A 12,590-nucleotide genomic window follows, 5' to 3' on the forward strand; every position below is an offset into this window, starting at 1 on the left:
GCAGAGATGCAGAGAGGGAGGGAGAGAGAGAGAGAGAGAGAGAGAGAGAGAGAGAGAGAGAGAGAGAGAGAGAGAGAGAGAGAGAGAGAGAGGCAAGCGCGCAAGGCGAGGGGAGGGGGGTTAACAGGGCGAAAATATTAAGGAACAAAATCCCTTAAACACTCTTAAACACTCACTAGTGAACATTATAAAGCGCTCTGCTAGTGCCTTTCGTTGAGAGATCTCTGGAAATGGTGACGCGTAATCTTTAGTTGGATCCTGGCCAGTTCGTGCGCGCGAGACCGATTTCGTGACGGGAGCGCGTGAGGATTTAGCGCGTGTGATTCTTTATTTTTCCTATTCTTTATTTTACAATATTCCTATTACGAGCGCGCGTATATGTGTGTGAGAGAACAAGAGAGAGACAGAAGGGAGGGGTTTGACAGGGCTAAAATATTAAGAAACAAAATTCAACTTCTCTTAAACACTCAGTAGGCTAGTGAACATTATAAAGCTCTCTTTCTCGTGTGTCTTTAGTTAAAGGATCTCTGGAAATGGTGACGCGTAATCTTTAGTTGGATCAATGCCAGTTTACGCGCCTGGTTGCCTGGCAGCAGCGCGAGAGGATTTAACGCGTGGGATTCTTTATTTTCTTTATTTTACAATTGTAAGAATACGTGGATGTACGACACCGCATTTAGAAACTGCGGCAAAGTCACCCAGAGCTGTTGCACGCGCAGCAACAAATCTTTATAGTTTGACAGTTCCCCAGGAATGATGATTCATTCTTGATAGACAACAGGTGCGCCGTTTTATTGACTTCTTATGTCGTTCCAATAACCTGAACATTGATTTGTCCTCATGCACTCGTTTGATTGACTTTATGACATGCATGCCCCGGAATTGGACGCATTTATGATTACACTTTTAGATTGTGAAGATGTAATATGAGTTAGTGGACATCGATAGAGCATCCGTGTCTGTCATGTCCTCTATGGCTCTGCAGTGGGTTAATGTTGAACCAAGAAAAAAAAAATAAGATCAAACACGGCGCCCTCATCTGGCAGAAATAAGTGAGATTTAGCTCATAAAATGGATTCCATTCTAAGCTTTTTATACGTTTAGATTTTCTTTATATTTAGTCCATAGTGTATAATCTGATATAGGGGACACCGGGCAAGCTGGTAAATGGTGAGTTTGTCACATTGTCCATTTCAGAAAGTGATTTGAGTCAAAAATCCAATTGCATGCATGTGTTTCTCTCTCTACTTGTTCTGTCTGCTGGTTTCAAACACTTCGATTGGAGTAATGAATTGGAAAAATACAAACTAAAATTCCAATACCATATTTTTGTATGCACTAATAAGGAACTTTTAGATTTTAACTAAAAGGTTGAGCTGTGTTCTCAGAACAATTTCTCATGAACATCAGGTCAGGGAAAGTTTTACATTCAGCAATTTGATAAAATTGTCAATAGTTTCTGACAGTTTGCTATTTTGGTATTGTTTTAATGTTTACATATGCTGAAAGCCATTACATAGACCCATTGTTTTTTTAGACAAGGCTGTAATGCGTGCGTATAAGAAACAGGCTCAACTCACTCTGAGGAATATTAATCAGAGGATAAATTGTGATAACTAGCCCCAATAACGTTTATTATTCTGTATGTGTGTGTCACTTTACAACCCAATGCTTCAATATTCGCATGTTTGAACACTGAACTCATTTCAGCCTTATGTAACCCTCAGGAGCAAAGACAACTGTTGGGTCAATGTGTGTGTGTGTGTGTGTGTGTGTGAGAGAGAGAGAGAGAGAGAGAGAGAGAGAGAGAGAGAGAGAGAGAGAATAGATTTGTGTTAAGACCTCATCTACCACCTTCTACTAGTTTGTGAAATTATTGAAGCTTATTGCAGAGAGCCGGAAGTCACAAGAAATTCCCGCCGCCGTAACAAGAAGTAAAGCAGCAAAAGCCCCTATAGGGGCTTCACTCAGTTATAAGCTGGACAGCAATGTAGCACTTGTTCATATTTTGTCAATTTTTGTGTATAGGCGTGGGGTAAACACTTTCAGTCTGGGTGTTTAGTGTGAAGTGACAGCCTTTGCTCTGTGGATACGGGGGTTGTTCTGGTTTTTGTGTCTGCCTCTCTCAAGTTTCAGTCTTTGATATGTTAAACAGCGGCCTATTTTTAACTAGCAACAAGAAAAAAACTAGTGGTGGTGACAATGTTTATATAAAAAAAACATAAGTGTTGTTTGTTTTGTCACTTTGCTTGAATATAATTTAATCCACATTTAATGTTGGTGCTCTGTGTTCAGAGTGTTTTTTCTTTTTTGTTTATCATAAACTTACTGCCGAACAAGGGTGCGAAGAGAACCAGCAATTATCATTCAGTTGCTTAAATGTTAAAACTTTGCTTGCCTTATTAAATTGTGGAAACATTATTCACCTATTTAGACTGTAGGCCCTCTGCTTTTATCCACATTTTTCTTCATTCAATAAGACTATAGTGTGTGTGTGTGTGTGTGTGTGTGTGTGTGTGTGTGTGTGTGTGTGTGTGTGTGTGTGTGTGTGTGTGTGTGTGTGTGTGTGTGTGTGTGTGTGTGTGTGTGTGTGTGTGTTTCTGCGAACGACTGATAAAAAATAAATAAATACAACTTAAAATAAATAAACATGGAAGAAAAGAACATTTTATATCATTAGTGTATGTGATACTGAGGTTGTCAACGACATAACAAATCTTACAATGTTTGACAGAGAGTAATGGCTCAGTTTCAACTTTTCAGAAAGTGCGTATGAGTAATGAGATGCAATTTATGTAAAGGATACTGGTAGTGTATCTTCATTCCTCTGGTTGTTTTTACAATCTGTATGCAAAAACTCAGTGAGTGAATACGAAGAAAGAAAAAAAAAGCAATGGCAAGATTACAAAGCACCCGTTCCTTTGTTTTTGGTTATTTTCTGTTTGTAGCCTCATCTCCCAGTAGGCAAAACAGAGAATGTCGCCTTCATTCCACATGTTTTACAGCATTCTTTTAACCCTTGCTCCTCGCTCATGTCAATCATACAGCAATCTAATAAAGTACATCCCTCCAGCTGGCAAACATGTTGATTGACAGGCAGTCTGTTGAAATAGGGTAATGAGATAGAAGAGATGACACTGTGGAACGTCGCCTGCAGTGGATGAGTGTGGCTGGGGGAATGTCTACCGGGATTACTGCCGAGAACTTTGGAGTCTAGTGGCAAAAATGGCTTTGAACTATCTACATATGTACACATGCGATGATTAAAGTTGTTTATCTTTCTTGTAGTCTGAAAGGGTACTAAGCCTTTAGGCATGGAAGACGTTCACATTCATTAGGAGAACGGATTGTGTTTGAGTGGCAAGGATTTTTAGACAAAATCTAAAATAAGAGATTTGACGGAAGATATTTAACGGAAGTTGTACAGGGTCTTTAACGAAAGTTGTACAGCGGTTTACCATCATTAACTGAAGTTGTACAGCGGTTTACCATCATTAACTGAAGTTGTACAGGGTTTTACCATCATTAACGGAAGTTGTACAGGGTTTTACCATCATTAACGGAAGTTGTACAGGGTTTTACAATCGTTAACGGAAGTTGTAAAGGGTTTTACCATCTTTAACGGAAGTTGTACAGGGTTTTAAAATCTTTAACAGATATTTTACAGGGTTTTCCCATCTTTAACGGAAGTTGTACAGGGTTTTACCATCTTAAACGGAAGTTGTACAGGGTTTTACCATCTTTAACAGAAGTTGGGGTTTTACCATCTTAAATGAAAGTTGTACAGTTTGCTTGGCATAGCCTAAAACATGAAAATGTATGAGATTAATATCATGTTTTGCTCCAAAATCACTTTATTATGTCATTCATATTTGAAATAACTGGCTTCTGTGGTCCCATGTTGCTACTTTTCACAGAATGAGACAGAAAATGTATCATTTTATAAGACTCTATACTGTGATATAAGGCTACATTAATTAGCGTTGCATTATAAATACACATCATTCTTATGAAAATACCAGAGATGGCTTGAACACAACACAGATAAACATAGCATAACAATTGTGTGTTTATTGTCTTCATTGCAGTGACGCGATGACTTTTCTGATAAACGATTGGCTCTTTCGTTCAGAAGGCGGGGCTTATTCAACATATTGTTGAACCGTGCACATCTTCCTATAAATATAAAGTCTTTGGGGGCATCTCAATCAGCTCCCTAGTTCAGTAGTCAGGGCACTGATCAGGGAGTTGGCCATTTTAATCCTTCCAGTGCACTGAAATTTTCACTCCCTAAAAGTCCCACAATGCACTGCAAAACCCAGGGTGCAGCGATGCTCACTATATTCCCTTAACGGAAGTTCACGCGAGCCAACTCACTACACATAACGACCGATAACGACACGCGATATACTGTATGTTTTTAAAAATATAAACCATTATTTTATTATATTTCACCATAAACATACATCATTAGACAGGTAATGAACACAATCTAGCAAACATGTATAATTGATTTACGTATGAAATGTTGCACGTATATGTAACAAGCAAAGTATTTATCATAATGTACTTTAAATGGCATTAAAAGTAATGTTGGAAAGATATCAGCTCTGCTGTTGGTCATAAATACCAGTAATGATGTTGTACTATGTGTAGTGAGCCAGCATCATTTACTGTCCTTACCAGTGCCTGAATTTGTGTACACTATATACTGATTCACGAGCTCGGAAGCTAGGAAATTGATTGAGACGCACCCTTTGATGTTATTCAGTTGTAGTGATATCTGATACATTTGTCCAAATAAGGGATTTCCTAGAATGTCAAGTTTAAAGGGTTAGTTCACCCAAAAATGAAAATTCTGTCATTAATTACTTACCCTCATGTCGTTCGACACCCGTAAGACCTCCGTTGATCTTCGGAACACAAATGAAGATATTTTAGTTGAAATCTGATGGCTCTGAAAGGCCTCCATTGGCACAATGCACGGTTCACTCTCAAGACCCTTAAAAGGTACTAAAGACGTTGTTACAAAGTCCATCTCACTACAGTGGTTCTACTATAACTTTATGAATCGGCGAGAATAGTTTTTGTGCGCAAAAAAACCCTAAATAACGACTTATATAGTGATGACGATTTCAAAACACGGAATCATGAAGCTTTGAAGCGTTATGAATCATTGAGTCGATTCAGCTGTTTGGATTGCCAAATTTCAGCAGTTTGGCGGTTTGACACGCGAATCATGATTCGACTCACTGATTCATAACGCTTCGAAGCTTCATGATTCCGTGTTTTGAAATCGTCATCACTATGCAAGTCGTTATTTAGGGTTTTTTTACGCACAAAAACTATTCTCGCCGATTCATAAAGTTATTGTAGAACCACTGTAGTGAGATGGACTTTGTAACGACGTCTTTAGTACCTTTTAAGGGTCTTGAGAGTGAACCGTGCATTGCGCCAATGGAGGCCTTTCAGAGCCATCAGATTTCAACTAAAATATCTTCATTTGTGTTCCGAAGATGAACGGAGGTCTTACGGGTGTCGAACGACATGAGGGTAAGTAATTAATGGCAGAATTTTCATTTTTGGGTGAACTAACCCTTTAATACTTCTATGAGTCTCACTTGTGGACTTTTTGCGCAAGGGCGCCCTCTGGCTTCCAGTATGAATTAAACAGAAGAGTGTTTAGGGTAAAAATAGAAAAATAAAACGAAAGTACTTTGTAACGCAGTGACTTTTTCAGCAAACTTATTTACTCTTACTTGAGTCACATTATTTTTCAGAACCTCTACTTGAACTAAAGTAAATTATTTCTTAAGTAGCAATACTTACAGTACAATACTTAGGTACAATTTTGTAGTACTCTTCCCACCACTGCTCGCAATTGCTCTCCTTAGAGCACTTGCGTTTTAGATCAAACCTAATGGTGACCTGGATGCATCAGTGAATAGTGAGATATTTTGCTAAATAAAATGATCCTGCCAGAAGAATAGCGTAAGATCTTGATGTCTGTTCTGTCTGTATCATCTCAGGGAGCTTTTAGGAGGTAAGGTGAATTTGGTGATTTCAGTGTGGATGAGAAAATACTAGTGTGGACAGAGAGCATTTTGAAATGTTTTCAAATGTATCTGGATTAATGTAGATGTTGCCTTTGATGGTTATAGAAGCAAACAGGCGTCATTGTATAGTCAGAGATGACTAGGAGGCAGCAGGGGATACTAATGTCCACTCTACAGTTGGCAGCAACAGATCCTCTGTGTCTCATCTGTTCCAATTGAGTCTTGTGCCTCCTCAAATATCGCAAGGCTTCTATTAACCGCAAAGATTGCAGTAGCAGTCACATTGTGGCCTACTAGGCTTGGATCCAAAAAAAAAAAAAAATAGACAATTGAGTGATTGTTCAAACACTGTCCTTCGATATTGTGAAGCCTGGTGAATAACTGAAAATAAGACATTATGAGGTCATGTGATCCGCCCTGCTACTCTCTGCTGGAAGCAAATGCTCTAGATATATGAATTTATAAAAGACAAGTGGATTTTTACAGTTCTCATTCTTGTCAGAGCCTTGGTTAAGTGGCACACACACACACACACACACACACACACACACACACATACACACACACACATACACACACGGTTCCACAAATGGGAGACACTCATTCCATAATTTGATGTGCATGTGATGTAGTCTACATAAAAAAATAGGTAGGAATAGGGTTGACTGATTCTGCGTCCAATTCGCCTATATGCTTTTGTGAAGAAAAGGTACATACTTTTGAAAGTGTAGCATAAAAGTAGGCAAGCTTTGGGACATACTACTTTGTCATAACTGTGTCTTTAACTGACAGATCTGGCGCTTAGTTACGTGCATCCTGTCACCGTAAACTGCCCTGTCAATCATCTCATCACAGTTAAAATCCTCCACATTCAATCTAATTTAATTTCCTACCACTTCAGAGACAAATGTAGCAGCACGTTGATCTGCCAGTCGTGAGTCTTTTCATGCGGAGACTCTCCTCATGTCTTTGCATAATGATGCATTTAAAAGTTAATGACCAAACGTGTCTTTATAAAAGTTCACAATGCTGTTGCAGATGAAATATAATGTTGATAACATTGAATAAATGTCTTTTCTTCAGGTTACTAATAATGAATCACTCAAACCCCTTTATCTAAACCTCTATACTTAACCGTCGGACACTCACATTCGTCATGTTTGTCGTTTTTTTAACAATTGTATATGTGTTTGTTGTTTTAATCGAATCCTCGTCCAATGCACAATGGGTTGTGGGCAATATTAGCCATTAGAGTGTGCACGGATCTGTACTCTAGCTGGACAAAGTCTCAAAGTGAACAAAAGGTTCAAAAGAACAGCATTTATGTCAAAAAAAATGTTTTATAACATTATAAGGGCCAGATTTACTAAAAAGGAGAAATTCCAAAAAAGCGCGGATGGGAATGGAAAGTTCTGCATGTGGTCTACTGACGATGTGCAAATTAATGAACACAGACACAGCCGGATCATTTCCATAATGACCAACACAATCTACCAGTTAGCGTCTGGTTTAAAGGTGCACTATGTGACGTTTTTGCAGTAAAATATCCAAAAACCACTAGGCCAATGTTATATATTTTGTTCAGTTGAGTACTCACAATATCCCAAATGTTTCCAACTATTTGTAAATCGTGAGAAAATTACTATTTTAACCAAGAAACCGGGACGTGTGAGGGAGTCGCCTGTCAATTGTGTCATATCTGCGTTATCCTCGGTTTCCGGTTTTATTTTGCAGAAACGCTTTACTCTTACTGCAGTGTGCAACAAGTGTCATTGCAGCCGCCGAGCGAATGCACAGAGTAACATCAAAACATAATTTTCAACACACTCAAATGTATCTAATATGATAAACAGAGCTGCGTTACCTCATACTCATGACCAGAAAAGCAGAAGTGGCGCCGGCGACTGTGTCATAATAAAAGTCCCGCTGCTCGCGTGGTGTGTGTTCCGTTCATCTTATTAACAATCGCTCCAGCGGCCTTGCTCAGCTCCCACAACACTCGGTCCTGCTCTGCTTCATACTACAGTAATGTTAATAATCGCATCCATGTACATGATTTCTGCCCGAGACCTATCCCGATTCTTTTCCACTGGCTGTGAAGTGAAGACCACATGTCCCAAGATTCCCATGATGTTTTGAATAGGCGACCTCTAGCGGACAGAAAAGTTGCACATAGTTCACCTTTAAGACATGCTTTTTTGGGGGTGGTAAATAATGGCACAAACACCAGTAAATTAACAAGGGTAAACTTTAGTAAATCACCTTGCATGATTCATTTAAATACTCTCCTCCCATAAATTTTGCATCTGAAAGAGAAACTACAAATACATATGCAATAAGGTCAGTCGCAAAAATAACCCTGTCCATGCCTATTCAGCGCAAATTTTTCACTGCTTGTCTTTAGTAAATCCTGACAGTAGTTTTTTAACGCCAAAAAGAGGGTTTGCGCTGGCGCAAGCTGTTCGTAAATCTGGCCCTAAATGTTTTTACTGTCACTTTTATATTGATTAAATGTGCTGTGTAGTGTACCTCAATTAATCATGTACAATCCTTTCGCATTAAGAAAGAAAAAGGGATCCATTTTGATTTCATGTTCACTCTACAAGGCAATGTTGCATTCAAACCACCATGTGATGCATATGATGAAGTCATCTTTATTTATAAAGCACTTTTTACAATACAGATCGTTTCAAATCAGCTTTACAGTGATAACAGGAAATTAATGCTACAAAGATTGAAGAAAATAGTGTCATAGTCCAGCTTAAGCAAGTTCAGTATTGATTTATTTTACTTGTAAAAATCACAAACAGTGTATGATTTTTTGAAAAATGATTTTTTTTCCAATGAGATTGAATAATTCATTCATCAGACAGTTGTCGGTTTCTTTTGAGTGGATTTAGTGGGAAGCTGTATCATGTATTAGGACAGGAAATCGTATGCAGTTTTTGAAAGCTTCAGCCCAGATTGAAATAGGTTAGCACATTCGTCTGTATAGGGACGACAACTAGAGAGAGAAAATGGAAAAACTTGAGCCGGCCCGCAGACAGACAGCGATCCTGTAATATGCTGCTCAGTGGGAGATCGGTACATGTTTATCATGGCCAGAGCCACCAGAAGTTTAAGAAGTGATGCTCCTATGTGGTGCTTTGCTGCATGAGTTCTCCCACAGCTCTGAGTCAGATTTACTCAGCTGTCAATTTCATTTGTGAGCCGCTGCGGCTTAATATGCTTCCGAAGGAATCCCACAGGAAGGGAGAAGACAGCCACATGAGCAGTTTTGTTTGTGCCATTATGATAGTTGGCCATGCACCTGACAGAAGGGCTGACTCTAATTCCAGTTTTACTTCATCAGCAAAAATAAACAAGTATAACAAAAACGAATAATAATAAAGAGTGATGATATCCATCAATACGCTATTGAAGCCTGTGCGCCAGCGGGGGCAGCGGGATGAAGCAGTCGTGATCAGGTAATCTCCTCTATCTCTGTGGAGGAGGGCAGCTTGGCATTTTGAAACTCTGGCAATTTTTTCCTTACACAATAAACGTATCGTAAACGAAAGGTCAGCCTTTCACCGGTTATCACTTTGACTTTTTGACGTTCCTCTCCACCCCCTAAGTAAATATCAAACAGTTTCTACACGCAGGGCTTGTGTTTATTTTACATAGGGGCAGGTATTGCCTCAAAATTCCTGCTGTGATTGTAAAATTTTTACCTAGAATTCATTTGATATATGTAGAGCACATGACGTGCAAAAAAAAAAAAAAAATCCACCAATTATACCACAACACTTTTAAAGGGTTAGTTCACCCAAAAATGAAAAATTCTGTCATTAATTCCTCACCCTCATGTTTTTCCAAACCCGTTCCAAGACCTTCGGTCATCTTCAGAACACAAATGAAGATATTTTTGATGAAATCCAAGCGCTCTCTGACCCCTCCATAGACAGCAATTTAATTAACACTTTCAAGGCCCAGACAGGTATAAAAACATTGTTAAAATAGCATGTGACTCCAGTGGTTCAACCTTAATTAAATGAAGCCACGAGAATATTTTGTGTGCGCAAAAAAACAAACAAAAATAACGACTTTATTCAACAATTTATTCTCGTCTATGTCAGTCTTCTACGCAGTTTAGTTGGTCAGCATCAGCATCACGCGTATGCATCGTGGTGATCACGTGAACAGTATCAGCCAATCGTGAGCCGGCGTTCTGGTGTAGCTCTGATGTAACTTGGAAGCGCTGGACTGTATTTACTATGTAAATTTACAACAGCTTAAGAGTCTGACACAGACGTGAAGAAATTGTTGAACAAAATTTCTTTTTTTTTTGCGCACAAAAATTATAATTGACGCTTCATATAATAAAAAATACTGCCTACCCTACCTTTAACATCTTCCCTCATTTTAATTGAACTAAAGCAAGGGAACAAATTACTACAACAGGGCATGATTCTGTAAAATAAGGGGAAAAATTAATATACCGTGCGCATGATGTACTTAAATCGAAGGAACAAATTAGTAAAACATGCGGATGCTTCAGTAAGTTGTGGGAAGGAATTGCAAATTCCTGGCCATGATACACTTTTTTTTTTTGGCATGTCATGGGCTCCATAAGATCTAAGCCTGAAAAAAAAGAACAAGAAGAAAGACATCACTAACCTTTTGTAATACTTTTTTGTATTGCTGAAATATACAAAACCATTAATGATACAGATTTGCAAACTGCAAAATTCTAGTTAAATAAATGTTTTAGAGAAAACATTATAAATAATTGAATTAGTTTTGCATTCAGACCTTGTGTCAAAAGTCTGACACAAATCTGGTTTGATAGTTATTTTGACCAACACAGATGTGCTAATATAAATTCCAGACGAAAAACACTGCATTATACATACAGTGTCTGGGACTACAGTGATTTCTCATTTCATACTGATTTACTTTTTCCCCCCTCCATCTTCTTCATATATATATATGAATATTCTTTTTCTTACAACATAAGTTGAATTCAAACTATAAGGACACCAGTATTTCAGACAGGATGTATTGGATAATGTCTTAAAATACACTGTTATAATAGTCATATTAAAAGTCATCTTATCATATTATTAAATAGCCAACAGTCATGTTGAAACAAACACAAACTGTAATTCACAAAGTTAAACGGCAAACAAAACAAGACTGGCATTTTCACTGTGATGGTTACCTAGATTTCTGCTCTGCAGGGAAACTGCAAATTTAGTGCCAACTTTGGCAAACGTCTGCCGCGTCTCAGCTGAAGCTCAGCACCAACCAGTCTAGGTTTGAAAGAATGCAATGTACCAGATCTGCTGTGTCTGTCTAAGCAAATGTAGACGAGCACGACGGAGGGATTTTGGCATGTGTCAACACAATGAGAGCAGGCCAACAGCAAGGCCCATCTGCAATGTCATCTGAAACTGTTACAATAAAGCTTTACAGGGACACAGATTTTAGCCACACAATCTGTGAATTTGACACAATGTCTGGTGGTCGGGTAAAAGCCCGAAAAAATTAATTGGGAACATACAGCGCAGTGCTTAAAACTTTTCCATCGATGTTGAATATGTTTGTGCCTGCGAAAGAAAATGTATCTATCTATCTATTTATTTTCTAATTCTAACAAAACCAACACTATCTTACAACCAATTTGTATGTATTTTACCATATATATAGCACCATGTGCTTCACTGTAAGAACATCTGATCATCTAAGTAGTTCATGTGATAAATATCACAAATTTACTTATTTCAGGGAAATAGTGCAGAATCCTGAATATTTATTAAAATTGCATTGATTCCGTTTTATAAACTCTAAAACAAACAGTTTATTTACATGTTTAAATGGGGTTAAAGTCACACAGAATAAATGGGGTCTCAAACTTTTGCACTTCACTGTATATTACTAAAAAAATATGGTTTGATACAAATATAAAACTTTATTTTATCTTTTGACAGGCATTGCCCCACTATAGTAGAATACACAAACACATTTTGCATCTGGCAGGAACATCAATGTGCAAATGAAAAACCAAAAATAAACTTAGAAATGATCAAAGCATACGGTGGGGAACCACAAAGCTCTCAAATATGATAATGAATAAGACATATCATGTTGCGTATAAATTAAATTATTTTGTGGGCAGATTTTTTGGAGAAAATAGATGGTATATTTCCTATGCCTTACTGTAGATTGCCTGCACTGTTAACATGCAAAGCTAAGACAGACAATGATTTCAGAGAGAACATCATAAGGGCAGCAATTTAATCACAGAGAACGCAATCATGCCCAAAGCCATTAAGCTCAATTGTTTCTTGAGGAATAAGGTTCATTTCAGTGAACATTAACAGCAGCAGCGAAGACTAAAGAGGAGAGACTGCAGTAAGAACATATAGATACATGCAGGATTTTTCTAATCACAATACATCTCACTGTTTATTTTAATTTCCTTTTAGTCGGTCACGTATGACGTATATCAAAACTGAGTCAGTTCCGATGTACGTCTCCATTCCCTCCTTC

Source organism: Gobio gobio (genome assembly GCF_949357685.1).
Source record: "Gobio gobio genome assembly, chromosome: 16".
In the NCBI taxonomy this organism is placed as follows: domain Eukaryota; kingdom Metazoa; phylum Chordata; class Actinopteri; order Cypriniformes; family Gobionidae; genus Gobio; species Gobio gobio.